The 19,104-nt window shown below is 40.4% G+C and overlaps 1 protein-coding gene across 2 annotated transcripts in view; it reads right to left on the reverse strand.

Moving 5' to 3' along the window:
• Positions 1-19,104, reverse strand: part of CNBD1 (cyclic nucleotide binding domain containing 1) — a 143,263-nt gene that overhangs the window by 59,426 nt on the left and 64,733 nt on the right. The window lies entirely within an intron of this gene.

Here is a 19,104-nt window from a genome sequence, read left to right on the forward strand (position 1 = left end):
AACCTATTCAGGTATGCTATGAGGTAGGGATGGGGTGGGTGGGGATATAAATAATGTAATAATAATAATAATAATAATAATAATAATAATAATAATAATAATAATTTAGTTCACATTTAAAGGTGAACCTACAAAATTCATACTAGTTGAAGCAACATACAAACTGAAACGCAGCCATCTTTTGAAATTCACACTTCTCTGAATTTCGCACTGCGTTGTCCAGCCAAGCAATGTGTAAAAATTAGCATCTACTAGGGTAACTTGTGCATGAAAATGCATATATTAGTGAAAACAGCACAAAAACATTGCTTTGCAAAAATGTTACATTGTGCAAAACTGCATACAAAAATGTGCATATTGGGAGAAATTTGCACTTAAATCTGATTAATTTCATAAAATCTATATGCTGCTTTATTGTGAAAATAAATTAATCTCAAAGCAGTTTACAAAAAGAATAAAATAATAGCATTATCAATAAAAACAGTTAAAGTATCTTTTAAAATCGCAATATATAAATTAAAAACCAGATTAAAATACATGTCAACTTTCTACGTGTTCTAGGCTTCTAGTATTGTCACAGGAACTTAGAAATAAATCACAAACCAATGTGGAACTTAAGATAAGAAAAATTAGAAATGGATAGAACCCAAAATGGACAGATTTGTCCATTCCTAGTAGAATGGGAATTGAGGCACATCCTGGGCTGAGGCAGAAAGTAAGTATGACAAGAGGTTTCACTCCACCCCTGCTATGCTCTGCAGTGCTGTTACTGCTTTCCGAAAAGCACAGCTGCTGCCACGGTCAAAACAGCCTTATACATCATCTTCCCTGCCCCTTCTCAGAGTTATAGCACACACAGAGGTTGCCACAGTGGCCCAGTGATTTATTCCATTAAGCAGACCAGCCAATCTATTAATGAACTGGTTTTAACTGTAATGATATACTGTCATAGTGATGGGGGGGCGGGCAGTCTAACCACATGGATTAAGCCTGGAAGATAACAAAGAAACTGTGGCTGCAAGAAGAAAAAAAATTAAAGCATGGAAGCAGGGGGTTGGGGCAGTTAGGTGCCTTGAAAGCTGCTACTGGAAGGCAGGAGAGGGCAAGATAGGAATGGGACAGAGGCAGTGGAAGCAAATGGTGCACTGCCCCACCAATTTCAGTCTGTCCGCAGCCGGCCCCCACCTGGCTCCACCTACGACTGGGACCTACCAGTCCCATCAGCCACCACCACTGAATATGGATAAATAACCAAGTCACTGATGGCAAACTGCTCCATCCAAACTGCTTCCTGATCACAGACCCTACAGAGGGGCTATTTGGTGGCTGGAAGAGTGTTACGCACCACTCACTCCCTTTCCAGCCCCAGCCCTTGCTTTAAAAGGACTCTCCCCAAAGTTGCTGTTAGAGAGATGGAGAGAGAGAGCGCTCACTGCCAAGGCTTGTTTTGTCTGACAAAACGTCACACAAATTACAAATCGCAAATTGTTCCAAAGAGACAGTGTGTTTTACAATTTCAATATGTGTACTGGAGGCAACTTACCACAGAGGCAGTATTCCTCTCAATAAGGTAAAAGGCAAATGGAAGAAAGTAAAGGACTCCTGGACAGTTAAGTCCAGTCAAAGGCGACTATGGGGTTGCGGCACTCATCTGACTATCAGGTCAAGGGTTTGTCCACTGACAGCTTTCCGGGCCATGTGGTCAGCATGACTAAACCGCTTCTGGCGTAATGGAACACCGTGACGGAAGCCAGAGCACACGGAAACACCATTTACCTTCCCGCCGCAGTGGTACCTATTTATCTACTTGTACCAGTGTGCTTTCAAAGTGCTAGATTGGCAGGAGCTGGGACAGAGCAATGGGAGGTCACCCCATCACTGGGATTCGAACCGCCGACCTTCTGAGCGGCAAGTCCAAGAGGCTCAGAGGTTTAGATGTCTACGTGCTAGTTGCTGGGAGACAAAATGGGGAGAGCTGTTGCCCTGGGGTCCTGCTTACGGGATTCCCATTGGCAGCTAGTGGGCTTCTGTGAAAGCAAGATTAGTAGACCATAGCCCTGATCCAGCAAGAGTCTTCTGGTGTTCACAGACACGGTGAGACTGTTTGGAAGCAACACCACACCATTCAGAATTCACTGTTTGCCACCACACCATTCAGAATTTAATTTATTTAGTCCATTTTTATCCCTCTTGCAATGCTTTCTTGGCACATTTATTGTCAATGCCCACCGCCCACTTACTGCCTCACCCCTGTCAAGGTTTCCATGGATGTCCTGGCTGAAGAGTTTTCAGAGGGTAGAACCAACTTTTCAGCAGAATTCTGCCAGCTCAGCTAACAGAGGCAGCTCGAAGCAGAATAACTGCAGTAATACCAAAATGAGCAAGAGGTAAGATGTAGCAATTTAATGCTCCAAATTATAGTATTTAGCGCTCTACACTGGACATTTCCCAAGGAATTCGGAGGAACAGTTTGTACTGTTCCCAGCTGCCAATAAGGCAACTTTTGCCGTCCTTAATGATAAGCCCTTGAAACACCGCAGTGCTTTTCAATTATAGGATGTGTACCCTGAGTGTGTGCTGTCCATCCCTGGAGTCTCTGAAGGCCATAGGCTAAACTGCTGCTCACTGACTATAGACTGAAAGGCTGTGAAATGGCAAGAAATGGAATTGCTTATAGGGAAGTTCAACTATGCAGCACTTCAAAGACCAGGCAGCAGCCTTAGAGGATCTAGCTTGAGACAAACCAACACCAGAATCAAGTCAGCTATAATAATATGCTTCCCTTATGCTCTTGGAACAGACCATCTGCAATACATATTTCTGGAAGGAGTATATCAGTAAATACTGGAGGATGAAATACGGAATCTATGCCCTGTGCCCTCTGCTCAGCATAGTGAAAACGTCCCCCACCCCACCCGATGGCAAGACATCGCAACAAATTACAAGAGACAGCTGGCTACTTCATTGCTGTTGTTTTTAATATTTTTTGAGGGAGAGGGGGACATGATTCTTTGTGTTGTTTTAAAATTGATGGTTGCAAGACTTTGGAGCTGAAAGGTGGGGGCATAAAAATGTTGCAATAAATAAAGCTCTGCATCTGGCTGCAACCTGCTTGAGACACAATTCAGACCTAGATAGCTTTTTGGTTAATCCAGTGTGGCATTTCTACTGTTTCTGTATGCATACAATTTCCTTGTTGACTGCATATACACCATGCATTTAAAGAACATCTGAAGCACGACCCCCCCCCCCAAAAAAAAAGAATCCCGAGAACTATTAAGAGTGTTGGGAATTGTAGCTCTGTGAAGGGTTAACTACAGTTCCCAGGAATCTTTGGGGAATGATGCACTTCAAATGCATGATGTGTATACAGCGGAATTTTGGAAGTGTGACCTACCACTACTGTACTGATACAAGGATGTATTTTTTTTCCCTTGACCAATGGGGGCTGCCATCTTCTTTCCAACAATTCCCATCAGAATGACACTACATCACATGTCATCCTCACTGGGCTATTCTCTTCAGCTTTAAGAAGGAGCACAGGTGGTCTGTTTCACAGCTGCTTGAAGTGGCAGCAAATAATTTTTTTTATTATTGTAAAAGGGTGTAACTTCAACAAGGACCCCTCCAGAGGTCCTAAAAATCCACCATACTTTTGCAGTAGATGAACAGTTCCACAAAAACAGGAATATTCAGCCCTGCTCTGCAACTCCCAAAGTCTCAATTTGGTGATGTTTATCAGTACCAGCACTTTGGGTTTTCTGAGAAGTCCTCCCACAATATATTTTCAATAGGACCACTTCTGGAGTGCGCTCTTGCAACTATTACCTGTGAAGGTAGCTCCACCTGTTTGTTACTTGACCCAGAGAGCTGGTGGATGAGCAACCAAGCAAAACAATGGTAGTGATCAGGAGCATCAGTCAATGGCTCAGCTTTCGGAAGGAAAGGGCAGGTGAGCAAGCAGTGAATGCTGACCCTTGCTGTTGCCACTTGCCTCCCCATCTAGCAGATCATGTCACCAGTGAAGAAGAGTAGCAGGGAGCTCTGATCTCTTATGGGTGCTTCTGGGTCATGGGGCCTTTGACAGATGTTTGAGGATGCTGGTCTTTAAACTGAACCTCTTGTGTGGTTCTAAGGTAGACCCACTAAAACTATTGTACAGTACCTAAGCTAGTCATTCCCATTGATTTCAACAGGTTTGCTCTGAATATGACTAACTTTGGATAACAGACACACTTTCTTCTTTGACAGACAACTGGACGAAGGCAAAAATTGGCCTGGCCAAAGGAGATTTCAAACTAGTTTAGTGAAATTTCTCCAGGCTTTGGGAACCAGGTTTCAAACACAGAAACACTTCCAAAAGTTGTCTCTTGTGAAATAAAGGGAGGCTGGTATGTGTTATAAATGGAAAAGTGTGCAAATACATGTAATACCCTCTGACACATAGAATCACCTAGTCAACAGCACTAGTCAGCATGAAAGTTCATAATTGAAAACACAAGCATGGCTTGCGCATCCTAAACAATTTCTTAATCCCTTGTTGTCATTTCTACTTTGTGACTCCCCTGTGAGTCCAGACAAGTCCATTTTTCACCTGCTAGCTTTTAAAAGATTATGTGGGTTAAGCAGAGAAGACAAATGCTTGGCAAAAAAATGCCCATTGTGTTGTTTCATTTGACACCGTGTCATCAGATTGCAAATTTTGCAGGAAAAGCACTTAGTAATGCCTTCCTAGCCTGCTATTTTTTTAAAAAACAAGCAACAATTACAGGTAAGTAATTTTCTCTTCCCTGAAATATAGCAATGCATTTTGCCATCGTAACCTTTTGGCATTTTATCTTTTGACTAGGAACCACACTTAGTAGGGCTGTCAACAAAGGAGTGGAACAGCTAACCAGCCATATATAAAATAAGATATGAATAAATGAAGGCACAATTCCACACCATGGTAACGGTAGAGAAAATTGCAGGTCCTAGCATAGTCACACATCACTGTTGAGACAAAGCTTGCGTATATCAAGTTCTTGAAATTCTCTTGCCTCTGTCCAATATTTTATTTATTGGAAATGGTTTAGCCTGGACTATTGCTTTCATGAAGAATTGTGTTAGGGTGAAACCCCCAAAGGAGACTATAATGCTGAAACATTAACACAATATCCTGTAACTAAAAAGGCCTACACTGTAAGGTAGTGGGGAAACACTATAGACAAAGGAATGAGATAAGTTTGTCACCTCTTTTTCAGCATTATTTGCAATATGCAAAACACCCTTTTCCAATCAATGTTAGGGATGACACCAACACAGAAGGGATAAGAGCAGAGCTCAAGGACACTAAATGATGAGGAGTGCAGATAGTATAAAATGGGGAACTGATAGTAATATAACATTAACAAGGCAAGGTTGGTTTTCCTAAATATGACCTTGAATTTTATGCACATAAGTTGAATGCACAGCAACATTTTCATGGTTTGATTTGATTTGGTATTTGTTTTCTGCTTTTCCAACAATGATGTTGAACTCAAACTGTCTCACAATAAAAACAACATTATTATTAACAAACATTACAATCACTATAATACAAACTCAAAGGGACTGTAACATATCTCTCATGATACAAGTTACATGAACCCAAATCAGGCATTTTCATGGCTAAACAAAATACTTTTGATAAATAAAATTGTATTTGCCTTCCGTTTCAGTATGGGATGTAGGAAATCATTCATACACATATTAAAGAAATATTGAAAGCTGTTATATAATAAGGACTTAAAGCTTATTGAATGACTTTGGCCCAGTCACTCATTCAGGGCAAATCTGCCAATTTTATTTTCCCAAACTTGGGTTGTATCCAATGCTAATCCTAATTTCAATAGACCCACTGAATTTAATAAAAATACTAATTTAGCTCCATTCATTTCAATGCATTTACCCTCTGAGTAAAACCTAGTTTAATTTTTTTTAAGCCCATCTGGAAATTTGCCAGCATTTTAGTTTGCATTTATTCTAACAGACATATTTTATAAGCATTTTTGCCAATATAACTTACACGTGTTGAAAATATATATTAATAGTTACTAAACTTTTTTATTGTAACAAATGTAATGTATTCAAATAGCTTTGAACAAGGTTTACAAAGCCCAACATGCATTATCAGGGCAATATTACGTAACTGCATTTGACTCAAAGTGTTACGACAGGTACTACTGAAATAGTTGGAGATCTAGTAAAAATCTCACTGCCTAATTTTGCAGTGATAGAATATGAGGTGAGCCATAAAACCATGTTAAACATCTGATCTAAATTGTGTTTGACTAGTATACTTTGGAAACTGTCAACCATTATTCACACATTAGTGGCAGTTCTAACAGTATTAGGCCTGACTCATAAATATGCAGTAATGACATTTTAAGCTTTTCCCCTGGCTGTGGAAAGAGACTCAGGCAGCCCAATCCTATAAATGCTTGCCTGCAAGGGTGCTCCAAGGAGAATTAAACCCAAATAAGCATTCATAGGATTGCATGTATAGGATGGCATGTTACCCAATAATATAGACAAGTGGGAGGACCTGCAACAAAATATTGCAGTGTAGATAGCTCCTGCTCCTGCCCGCTTTGTATTCATTCAGAGTGCTCCATTCCATTCCACCTCATCTTGGTTTTCTCTCCCTTAGATACAGAACATGCTGAGACCACTAAGCAGGCTCAGTCCTGATGGTGGAATTTAGGAATTTCCCCAAAATATTTTTCTACTTCTGCAAACCCTCAGAGCATGCCGATACCTCCTTCTTGTTTCTCTATAACATGCATAGCCATCATAACTCATCACCTGACTTTCCTATTGGTCAGTGCCAATTCTGGGAGTGTGTAAGAGGTGGGGACCATCATTCGGTCCAGGCCTCACACTCAAAAGGGGCTTCAAATGTAGACATGTCTGAATTTTTCGGTGTTTGATATATTTTGCCAGTTATTTTTATGAACATCAGACCAAAATGTGGCACACGCACTATCAGCTAGAAAAGTCTTTGTTAAATTAAAAAACAAAAACAAATTAACATTTATTTGAAGGGGTACCTTTTTCTGTTTTCCTCTGTTGTCATTTGTGATTTTTATTATAGCTAGGTATCTCAAAGGTTGGACATGGTCAAGTCCTCTCTGAACTTCTGAGAGGGCCTGCTATTAGTAAGTATGATTTGCACCTCAGTTTAGGTTCCTCTGAAATGGGGAACTGGTGGGAGCTGAACTTTGCAATCTCTCTACAATCATTTTCTCTCTCTCTACTAAATAAATACACCTACATATATGATCAGCTTGGATTTATATTCAAGGAAGCAAACTATAAAGATATGGCTGAATGAATTATGTTACTAATTCAAAATGGGTGGCAGGGCCAATGTAACTAATATTAAGCACAACGCATTTCACGAGGTTTGGTGGTCCTTTGGAAGTTGCTTGGTGCAGATCTGATTCTGAGACCAGGAAAACAAAATATACTGCCATTTTACTGTACTGTCTTCATTCTTCATCAACCTGGTGCCTTCCAGATGCTTTGGATTACAACTCTCTTCCAGGTTGGTGAAGCCTGTCTTAATTCAAAGAACAGTCTGCATTGCTATGCAGACATAAGCTTCCACTATATATGGGATTCCTCATTCACTTCAGTGGCAGTAATAGCAGCTTGGTACCTGTACCTGAGACCCAGTGAGCTCAAATAGCCATTGTACTGGGGCTCAGTTTATGTACCAATTTCTGGTGCATATATCAAATATGTACCTCTTGCTAAAGAAACAGTTCACAACCAAGAAGCTAAGCAAATCATTTCCCACTAGCTGACATTTAAATGTTTAGTATGTTTTTAAGCGAGGGTAACGAGAGATTTCTAATCAGGGGGAAAAACTTGCTCTATTAATCTGCAGTTTTATGAGCTAAATTATTACCGCTGCATGCTATTATAATGATTTGGAAATGCCTCGCTGCTGCTGTAAACTGCCTACCAAGGCTTCATGTCAGTGAGAAGTTGCAAAGGTACAATTATGATAAGTGTAAATGGAGGCACTAGGACTAATTTACAAAGGTACTCTAGTCATGCTTGTAGCGCCCTGTCACATTCGTGACTAGATTTCCATCTGACCTTATGCACAGTAGATTCTAGGTTAACTTTAATGTATTTGGCATATAAGAAATATTCCTCTTTAAAGTTTTATAACCCTCAGAGCTCGAAATTCTCTCCTCATATGTTTTTAACATCAGTCTTGTGTATAATTTGGAGAATGGTTTCATAAAACCTGGGAAACCCATCTGGCTGTAAACTTTCCCCTGCTGGCTCACCTCTGCTCCTTTTGCTGGCAGAATTTAAATATGAAAAGATGGCTCCAATGTCATTTCAGAACTCCTTCTATCAACTTAGGTTTCCTGTTTTCTCCCCCCAACACAACAAACTTTTCATTGTTTGCTTTGCAAGGCAGCATTAGATAACTAACATCCCAAAGGCAAAAGTCTATATATTTTGTGCATCTGTTGGCTGGACTGCTGGGCTCCAGGATTTTCTGAGCTCTTGGTCTCCCCACCCCCAATGGGGTCTCCTAACCTGTAAGGGGCAGGATGTATGAACTGAGAATGCTCTTAGTCTGCATCTAATCTCCTTGAATAGACTGTGCTAAAGGGAAATAGCAGCACTGTTAGGGCAGTGGACCCACTACATCTCATTTGGCACTCTGGCAAATGCTCGACCTTACTCCATCCTCTGGAGCAGAAATGGCTTACCCATTGGAATGGAGCCACAACACTAGCTTCTTAGCAGTGGGGTCACTGCCACTTACCAATCCCTCTCCTGTCCAGTAAATGGCAGTGAACCCTCTGCTGAGAAGCTAGCATTGTGGTTCTACCCTACCAGGAAAGCTTCTTTTGCTCTGGAGTCGGCCTCTGTGGCACATTTTCTAGCGCTGCATTGGGACAAAAATTCGCACACCATTCTAGAAATCTTAGAATGCCCTGAAAGAACTTCCTTGATGTTTTTTTCTTTGCTTCAGATGACAAATAAATAGCCAATCCAATTCTCCCTGTTGTTTTCTATTTTACATCTGAAGCTAGTGTTTGCTTTGTTTGAGCAGATGAACAGAAGTTACAATATCTTATTGTTTTAGGATATAAGATCATGAAAGCTAAGATTCTCATGAACAAATGTATCATTGATCAGAGCTGGTGCAGAGAGCACTGAACGAGTAGGGAAGTCTCTGGTTAAAATTGTTTTGAAGGCTTCAAATGAGCTATAAGGAATTCTATGTTTAATTTATTACATATACCTTTCCATGAAGGGACTGGGAGTAGCATGGTAGCCTCTCACAAATCATATGAAGCAGGTTGGGCAGGAAGGATAATATAGAGCCAAATAAATTATCCACAGGCACTTTGGGAGAGTCTGACAACAAGGCAAAGGTTCTGAAGAACTGAAGTCCCATTCTCCAGTAGGATAAGCCTAAAAAAAATGAACTAAGCATAAAAAAGCCTTTAAAAGCCCCATTCCCCAGTAGGGTAAGCCTAAAAACCAGCCTAACAAGCTCATATTTTAGAGATCTTTAAAGACCATCATAATTATGAAGCTAGATTTTTAGGGCCTTGGGGGCTATCCAGCATTTTGCACTCACATGGTGGCTGTCTGCCTACTAGGCAGAAGTTGTGGCTGGGTGCTCTGTGAAATGAGTTTCTATTTTAGGGATCAAACTCATTCACATAAGGTGGCTTGCCCAAAGAGAGTGAGAGATGAAGAGAGGTGTGTAGAGAAGCCATTTGAAGCCCTATGATTGTTGCTCCTTTGTTGTTATGTAGAATGAAGGTTTTGAGGCAGGAGGGTTTCATACTGAAACAGCTTCCTTGAGGGGAACTTGTGGCTCTCCAGATGGTGTTGTCCTCCAGCATAGCCAATGGGGATTCTGGTAAGAGAGATGCAATCATAAGGAACATAGAGAGATGGGTGTGTTATGAGTGAACTGATGGTATGGTGACTTGCCTGTCTAGTGTTCAATGAATATGGACATAATGTGCTGTGGGAACAGCCTGATAAGAAAAGTAGGGTAGGAGTCAGTGACTGTGGTATATGTTGACACCCACAACACCACAACAGACATTACTGAGGTCCTGAAAGAAAAAATGAAGTTGCTTGATAAGGCAAAGTTCAGAACCTCCAAGGTAGTATTTACAGAAATGCTACCGGTTGGACCCTGTTCTATACATGCACAGGGTCACTCCGAAATGCAGAGGTGTAGGGTCTCAACGTATAGAGGAGATGGTGGTATTGGCAGGGAGGATTAGATAAATAAGACAACGGGCAAGAAAAGCCTATACAAAATCATATATACTTCCATACACATTTCCATTATTTGCAATGAGCCCTCTGCTTATCTCTAGTGACTAAGGCTGCAGTCTTATATCCATTTACCTGACTAAGTCCTACTGCACTCAAAAGAGCTTACTTCTGAGTATAGGGTTGTGCTGTAAGCATACAGGAAGTTTGCATAGAGAAGCATTTTGGAAATGAATGCAGAAGCCTCTATTCATGTCTGTGGAACCTGCACAGGAGGACTTCAGGGTGAATTGTGCCCTCTAAATTTATGCACAACTAAATTAATAGTTCTCTTCCCATAGCTGAGAAGTAGCTTCTTTTCCCTGATGTGGGCTGCAAGACCTACTGAACTCAAAATGAGTAGACATGAGTTGGATTGCACTGTAAGTATTCCACGGGAATCAAAGCTTTCAAATTCTTACATAATCATACTTTGGCCCAGTAAAATATATTACCACCATATATGTTTTCATCTCTTTTCTTTTTCCAGAGCAAACATAAGCTGTGCTTGTTAGCCAATCTAGTAAGTATCATTTGTACAGAACATTTCAGTGTATGTGTATTAAACACTTAATTCATACATGATTCCAGCATTTCAATTTCCTATGCACTATCTTCCATCAAAGCCAGCTTAAATACCACACTTTCCCCCAGGATCTTTTCAGGTAATTGACTGGCTAGTTACACCAACTTATATTCTCTGCATTATGCCTCCTACCCTGCATTCTGATCTAAAGTTTAGGCAGTGGATTCCCAGAGGTTCTTCCTTCCAACAGGTCTGCTATTCTCTTTAGTATAGCAGTTCCCAAACTATGTTCCAGGGACCAGCAGTGGTCCATGAGTTTCATTCAGGTGGTCCTTGGCATGTCTGCGAAGAACACTTAGGAACAGAATTCTATGGAATTCAAATTCTAATACAATAAAATAAAATATAAGATATAAAAGAAGCAAATCAAATACTGGCACATTTTCAAGCTTTCCCTTTCTGTTCCCACCATACTTTTCAATGCACCACACTCCTAATTCATATAGAAATTGTCTGTATGGAAATGACATGCACACTTCCACACACTGTCTCCCTAAGGCCTATGAGGAACATCACTGTTACCTTCCAAAATGAAGAAAGTTAAAATGTTAGAGTTAAAAGCAAACCCAGGAAAGATGCCACTTAAACTGAGGAGGGTGTAGATTCTACAGTCTGGCTACATACCAACAAAAAGGTGGGGGGCAGAAGAACTTGCTAGCAGCAAAACCTGACTAAGTAATGTATTATTGATTTGGATAATGGCTTAGATCTAAAACATAATCCAAGTTTACAACAGAGGCCCAAATGCTACAAGAAAAAGGTTCCAACAGGGAGTCTTTTATTTATTATCTAAATGTGCAGCAATACTTTCCCCAGCTTAAGGGAAAGCTCATAATGACCATATCTGGGCTCTTTAACCCTAAAAAGATTAAATATGTACAATGATAATAATTTTATTATTTATACCCCACCCATTTGGCTGCATATAGTTGCATATAGTTCCCATGTGTACTTATTAAACAAGAAGTAATTAAGAGGGCAACCCTGTACATGGCTAAGTCCTTTGAATTCAATGGAACTTTTTTTTTATTTTATTATTTATTGAATTTATATTCCACCCTTTCTCCCAAAAGAGTCCAGGTTAGCAAACACATCTACATTTCCCAAGCATTCTAAAAGCCACAACACACACATCCTTCAAAATCCTCACATCTCTGAATGTTGCAATTCAGTTCTCCAGCCAACAATGCAAACACTAAGGTAAAGTGTGCATAAAGAGTGCATGTACTAGTGAAAATTACACACAAAAATGCATTATATTGCAAGATAATGCTTTATATAAATGTGTATATTAGGCAAAGCACACAACAATGCGTTTAGTAGGGGGAAATTGCACAAAAATCCTGATGAATTTTTGTCAGGATTTTTTTAAGGGGGCTCATAAATTGCTGCAGAATTTTGGGAGAACTGAATTTTTAGACTGGAAAAATGAGAGAGAGGCTCAAAATCAATCTACCCAGAGTCTCAAAACCCATCAGCAACCTCAAAAGTAAAATAAAAAACAAAAACTCACCCTTATTAATGCAACTTCTTTTCTCATTAATTGACAAAGAATGGCTTTTAAAAGTGGAATCATTTTTTCCACAGAGCAGTAGCATCCTTATCACAACACCCACACAATGGAGTGGAAAGGAAACCGATTGTGGAGAAAGGGATACGGTACATATGTCTGTTAATGTTTTAACGGAATATCTATTCTGTGACCTCTGTGACTGCCATGAGGCCTTATATCCATGGTGGTTACAAGCTTGTTAGCAGTGGTTGCTAGGTGACAGGTTCTTGCAAAGGAGAGTGACTGCTTCGAGATTTAGTAGGTGGGGCTCAGGCAGATTTCATTCACAATGACTGCAGGCTCTAGTTAGCTGGACAGTTAACAGTCAGTTGCAGGGGATCAATAGTGAGTGAAAGAGGAGATGTGAAGGAAACTGGCTGGGGTGGGGGAAGAATATTAGGAAAAATGGCTTGAGGGAAAAGGCATTTGGTGGCTAGAGTCAGTACCAATGGCTCTTGGGTCTGTGGAAACTGCCATATAACACCCTAAATCTCCAATATGTGTATCTGTTCGCCCCATGTGTATAAAATCATCACAATAAATCACTTTAAATTTATCTTGTCTCTGGTGAGGGAGCCCATCTCACATCCAAGTCTAACCATGTTACTAGCAGGTTGTAAAGTCTTCTGAGGGAATTGGTGGAAGCGAAGGAATTAAAGATAGATACTTATGGGTGTAGACAAGTGAGGATGAGGACAGGGATTCCAGATGGGGATGAGTAAATTATGTCTGCACAAGCCTGAAAGCTCTTCCTCTTCTCATTCTTTCTTGGGAGTTCTCATTATAGCTTTCCATTCTCACAGCAATCACCCATTTGCCTCCACTTCTACTTCTCTCCAGCAACAGCTCAAAGCAGGACTGTACGTGGCTCCTTCTTCCCAACTAACTCACTGGTTCTCCTCCTCCTAGCTTAAGCCTTCTGGTAAAGCAGCAAGCCAATTCAAAAGCAAATTGGTAGGGAAACGAGGCCAATCTGTTCTGAAAACCTCAATTGAGGCCACACGAAAGCTCAAGAATGAAATACTTGCTGTGTACTATAAACTTCAGCATAGTCATGTCCTGAAGGCATTCTTCGTTTCCAAGCCACGGTTCCAAAAATACATAGACAAATGAGAGAATTTGGAGGGAAAGGGGCACAGAGGGTGAGCTGTGGCCTGTAATGACTGGCTTAGGAAGAGGGAACTGTAGCAGAACACATATAATTTGATTGACACTGGGGAAACGTTTGCTAAATAAATGCCTATATATTCCCACTACTGTAGTTTCCTTCCAGGAAACTATTTCGTGTGACCCTTCCGTGACACTGTGTCTGATTTAAAAGGACATGCTGTCCCACGGCTATTACTACCCACACGTGCAATGATTGTGAAGGATGCAGACACTTCCAGGAAGTAAGCAAAAATTAACTTTATTATAAAAAGAAACTTAATCATGATAGTACAATTATTATTTGCCTTACTTCCGCGTATTGCTGTTTCATCCTTTTCACCAGGCTTTCTTAACACTTCCTTACTCTCACACACATCCATTTTCTAGTTCTTAATTGGGGATGGATGAATCTGTCAATTATGATTTCTCTGTTTCTTATTTTCCAGTGTTAAGTTCAGTTCACACCATTTCCACATCTGATTGTGTGTGGTTTTTTAACTCCACATGAACATCCATATGCACTTTTATGCACATTTCTAATACTGTATATGCATTTATTTATTTTACAAAATATTGTCATTTCTGCAAGCAATTTTCCTTTGATAGAATGCATGTCTCTCTGTGTGTTTTACTAACATGCATTTCTGTATGTATTCTTTGGTTAGAGAACTGCATCGCAAAATTCAGAGAAGTGTGTATTTCAGTGGAGGGTTGAATTTCAGTTCACCTATTGGTTCTGGAACTGTGCATTTGGTAGATTTGCATTAAACTGCATACTGAAGAAATTTATCCACCATCATTATTCTTACCAAGTGTAGCTTCCTAGCCCTTGTCACAGACTCTAGTATACCTGGCCCCGTCTGACATGACAACTTCTGGTATTGCGTAACCTGATGACATAGAAGTGCCTGCTCAGTTTCTCACTTGACTTGTACCTTGTCCATCCTACAGGTACCTGTGGCTCATACTATGGCAAAGCAGGGTGGGGATTCATCTCACAGGATATAGTTTGGAAAATGAAAAGCAGAATACAGTTTGCAATGATGCCATAAAAACACATTACACCCTAAAATTGATGACTTTATTAAGGTAAAATGTCAGTACAGTATGATGGAATTTTAATTCAACCAAATCCTGGAACACGAGAATGCTATAGAGTAATGATTAAAATATGCTTGTGTCTGGTTCTGGAAAGAAATTGCATTTTGAGTTATACATGTGTATCATTTAATAGAAGGGAGAAAAAATGTTTAATAATAAAGTGGTGCTAAGCTGCACTATGCCAACTAGACTTCAGAAAGTATATGAAAACTGGAATGACATCACTTGGCTTTCCATAGGAGTGTATGAACGAGCCAAAACAAGAGAATTTAAATTAAGACCATGAATGTCTTGGGAGATACAGCATATGTCCAGGGGAAGAAGAAGAAAAAGAAAGAACATTTAGGTGCGCCTGTGTACTGACAGCCAACTTTTTTACAGTGTGAGGACGCCATATGGTATGCAGTCAATAAAACATAAGCCTCACTAATTTTTAATTTTTTAAAAAAACATTTCCTGAATGTTTCAGACTTTCCCAGGTTAAGGCCAAAAAGGCTGACTATGATCATCTCACCTGATTGACACACACTCATAAATTTTTGGCTGCTGGGTTCTTGGAGCAAATGTGAGAGAACAGATCATTCCATTATTGCACTGTGAGTCTTATGCACTCCCTCTCTAGCATCTGGCGTCAGCCATTGTTAGTGAAGATATACTGAGTTAGGGTGACCTTTGGTCCAGGAAAGTTGTTCTGGACCAATAAAGATGGGCTCATCTCGATTTACAGACTCCAGAGAGTAGCACCCCAACCCAACAAGGAAAGCTGGGTATTTGCATCACTAACAGACTTTCGACACTGCTGTGGTTGAACTTGATGAAATTCAATATGCAACCACAGGTCTTATTATTTGGATGCCTGGAAGATGGAAGAACTTACTATGGTAAAATTGCTTTTCCATCTGTGTGCTATGTGTAAATCTTGAGCTTCAGTCATTTAAGCACTCTCACGTTCCCGAATTTGGGTGAAGTGAAATTCCATCACACTGCACTGACATTTTTTACCTTCCAGAAGCAAGTATGTATACACCATATTTACCCACTAACTCAAACAGGTAACAGTGACCAGTACAGTGGCAGTAAGCAGGAGTTCTTGAACATCTGTACCTCTGGCCTTGTACTTACAAAGTAGACCCAATGCAGACACATTATCTATGCCATACTGCAGCTGGAACTACATAGAGCAAAATTAGCAGAAGTATAAATATACTTCTTTGCACCCTACAAATTGTCATTTTATTCACACTGCAAAAGTCAGTTATCTAAGACAGACTTTACAGAATCTTTTATTTCATAAGCAGATATATATATATATATATATATATATATATATAATTTCCCCACATAGTTTCCTTGCCTAATCATCCTATTTGAGACTCATCCTATTTCAGTCTTTTTTTAAAAAAATATTGCAATAGATGATTCCCTTGTTGCTGTTTTTCAACAGTACAAAAATGGGATTTTTAATCCTTCCATATATGTTCAATTAAGTATCTCCAGGATTAAGCTGCTTTTCCTGACTGCTGTGGCATAGCTGTGACCTCTCCACCCTGTAAATCAGTCCCACAAATTGCACTGGATAATATCAGACTGTATCATCCGGAACAGTTTTGGAATTAAGACAGAAAGTTACTGTCAGCAATATGCTGGATCTTGCTGTGATTCATTCATTCGAAGGCTATCCTTTGACAGTTACAGAGCACAATGGTGAAATTGGGGGGGGGGGGAGAAGCAATGCCATCAGATTTCAAAATGGCAAATGATGCACACACGTTAAGTGAATCTAACACAGGGTCATCCATCAGAACTATTAAATAAAATAAGAACACAGCCAAAAAACAGGAAAGGGTAAGAAAACTTCTTAAGGCTGCAAACCTAACCTCATTTACTTAGGTGGGAGCCCCATTGAATTTAATCAGATCTAAATGTAGAGAAATTTGATTCAGGTCACATTTAAAGGAGACCCTACCTAATTTGTATTTTCTGAAGAAATACACATACTGAAACACAGCTATCCTTTGAAATTTGCATTTCTCTGAATTTTGCAAAGCAGTTCTCTGGCCAAGAAATGTAATAAAAAATGCACCTAATAGAGTAAAGTACAGTGGTACCTCGGGTTAAGTACTTAATTTGTTCTGGAGGTCTGTTCTTAACCTGAAACTGTTCTTAACCTGAAGCACCACTTTAGCAAATGGGGCCTCCTACTGCCACCACGCCACCAAAGCACAATTTCTGTTCTCATCCGGAAGGAAAGTTCTTAACCTGAGGTACTATTTCTGGGTTAGTGGAGTCTGTAACCTGAAGCGTATATAACCTGAAGCGTATGTAACCCGAGGTACCACTGTATGCATAAAGATGCATATATTGGTGAGAATAGCACACAACAATGCATTATATTAGGAAAAATGTGTATATTAGGAAAAATTAACACTGAAATGCTTATAAATTTTCACACACACACACACACACACACACACACAGATGTAGAAATGTGGAAAAATGAACTTGAAAATGGAAAGTAAGAAACTGAGAGAATCTACAATTGACAGATTTGTCCATCCTTATTTATAAGTAGACCTGGATAGGAATGCAGCCTAATTATCTCAACAGGGATGTGGAACAAAGCAATGGGAAACTGAGGAAACACCAAACAAGGAGAGAGAAAATAAAAGCCACCCGAAGCCGCGTTGCACAGTGTGAATGCAGGGTGACACAACATCCTAGCATAACATTTTCTGATGAGACACTTTTCAAACTGGATGGAGTGTATTTGTTGGCTGCGGGCAATGAACTCTGGTTACAGGACAGAGCTGCGGAATGTTTGCAGATGTGAGTGGTTTGGCAGCGAGCCATCCCTGACAGCAGCCAGTTTGAATGGCAGATAAAGGCACTAGGCTGGGTCCTTAGTTAAGCAGGTACCCTTTTAAAGGGGTTCAGGGGGGTGACTCTGTCCAGGAGTCCACATGGGAATCTTTGCACCAAAACACCTCTCCCCAAGGTGGCCTGTGTGGGATCATGGCACCTGGTCCATGTTGGGGGTGACTCATTGGATTCCTATCAGCCAGCATGTGGTCTCCCTGATGCCAGATACATGCCCAATACATAAGCCAAACCTACTCTCATCTGCAGTCAGTAAAGCTGGGGCCTAATTCAACCAATGCCAATATCATGTGTTCATTTCCTTGGTCTGCCCTGTGCTGGGCTGCGGACATCATGCACCTGTGTGTTGGGGGGTGTCATCAACAGTTCACTGGTGGTCTCCACCACTCCGCCTCATCTGCCCAGTCCCTGACACTATGATGGCAAGGATAAAGAAAAAGGAACACAAATGGAAGAAGTTCTTGCAAGCAAGAAACTTCAATCCTATGCAGTCTCATTGAATATGATTGGCATTATGTCTGAGAAAGCAGGCATTGCCTGTCTGTAAACAAGGTAAAATGAAATAACTGAAGCAAAATTTTCTGCAGCATATACTTTAAAGGAAGACAGAATTCAAAACACAGCTCTACCAATCAAATGAATGATGGGGATGGGTGTATTGCATTTTATCAGTTGTTTGTGCCAAACACAAGGAAGCAAGGCAGGCCTTTTTGAGGTGAGGGTCCATAGCTCACTGATACACCAGGTAAAGTTGGGAAAGGCCCCTACTGGAAAACATGGAGAGCTCTTGCCAGTCAGTCTGAACAATACTGAGCCTGATTGACTACCTGTCTGGCACAGTACAAGGCAGCTCTGTGTTCTTATTCTAATGCTACCTCCTCAAAAATATTCCTACATCAAAAAGACTAGCATGCAAGAAAGAAGAGTGAGTCATAACCCTACTTCCCACTTCCAGTTTTCAATGTTGAAGGTTTTTTAGATGAAAGAAAGAAAGAAAGAATTGTATGGAAGGATATTCTCATGTGAGCCATCACCTGCATGTTGATATATTACAGCCCAAACACAGGTTTACCCTCAAGGAAAGCTAGGCTTACTTTGCCTATGTAACGGGGATTAGTAGATGCTGTCTGTGTCAGCAATTTGGTCAGTGAATCTGATTAGAAGACAGATGGAACTGTTCAGTCCTGGAAAGTTCTGAATCATCCAGATGGGTGGGGTAAGTGTTCTCCTGCCAAACCTGCCTGTAGTCAGCTGTTGGAGATAATTAGTGGTTATGCATGTTACTTTCCCTTCTCTTTCAGCTTAGCAATCATACTTTTGTTGTTAAATTTCCTTAAACAATTGCATCAGTTTTTTGAGAAACACAGTGAGCTGTAGACTCGGCTGAGCCTCTGCAGCTGTTTCAGGTGTGTGCTCTTTCTCATCTTCCTTCACAGCCTCTTCTGGAGTCCCTCTCTAAACCTCTTCACAGTCCATCAAAGACTTCCAGAGTAATTTTCCCTTC

This window comes from Podarcis pityusensis, assembly GCF_964106645.2.
Source record: "Podarcis pityusensis genome assembly, chromosome: 7".
NCBI classification, from domain to species: Eukaryota; Metazoa; Chordata; class Lepidosauria; order Squamata; family Lacertidae; genus Podarcis; species Podarcis pityusensis.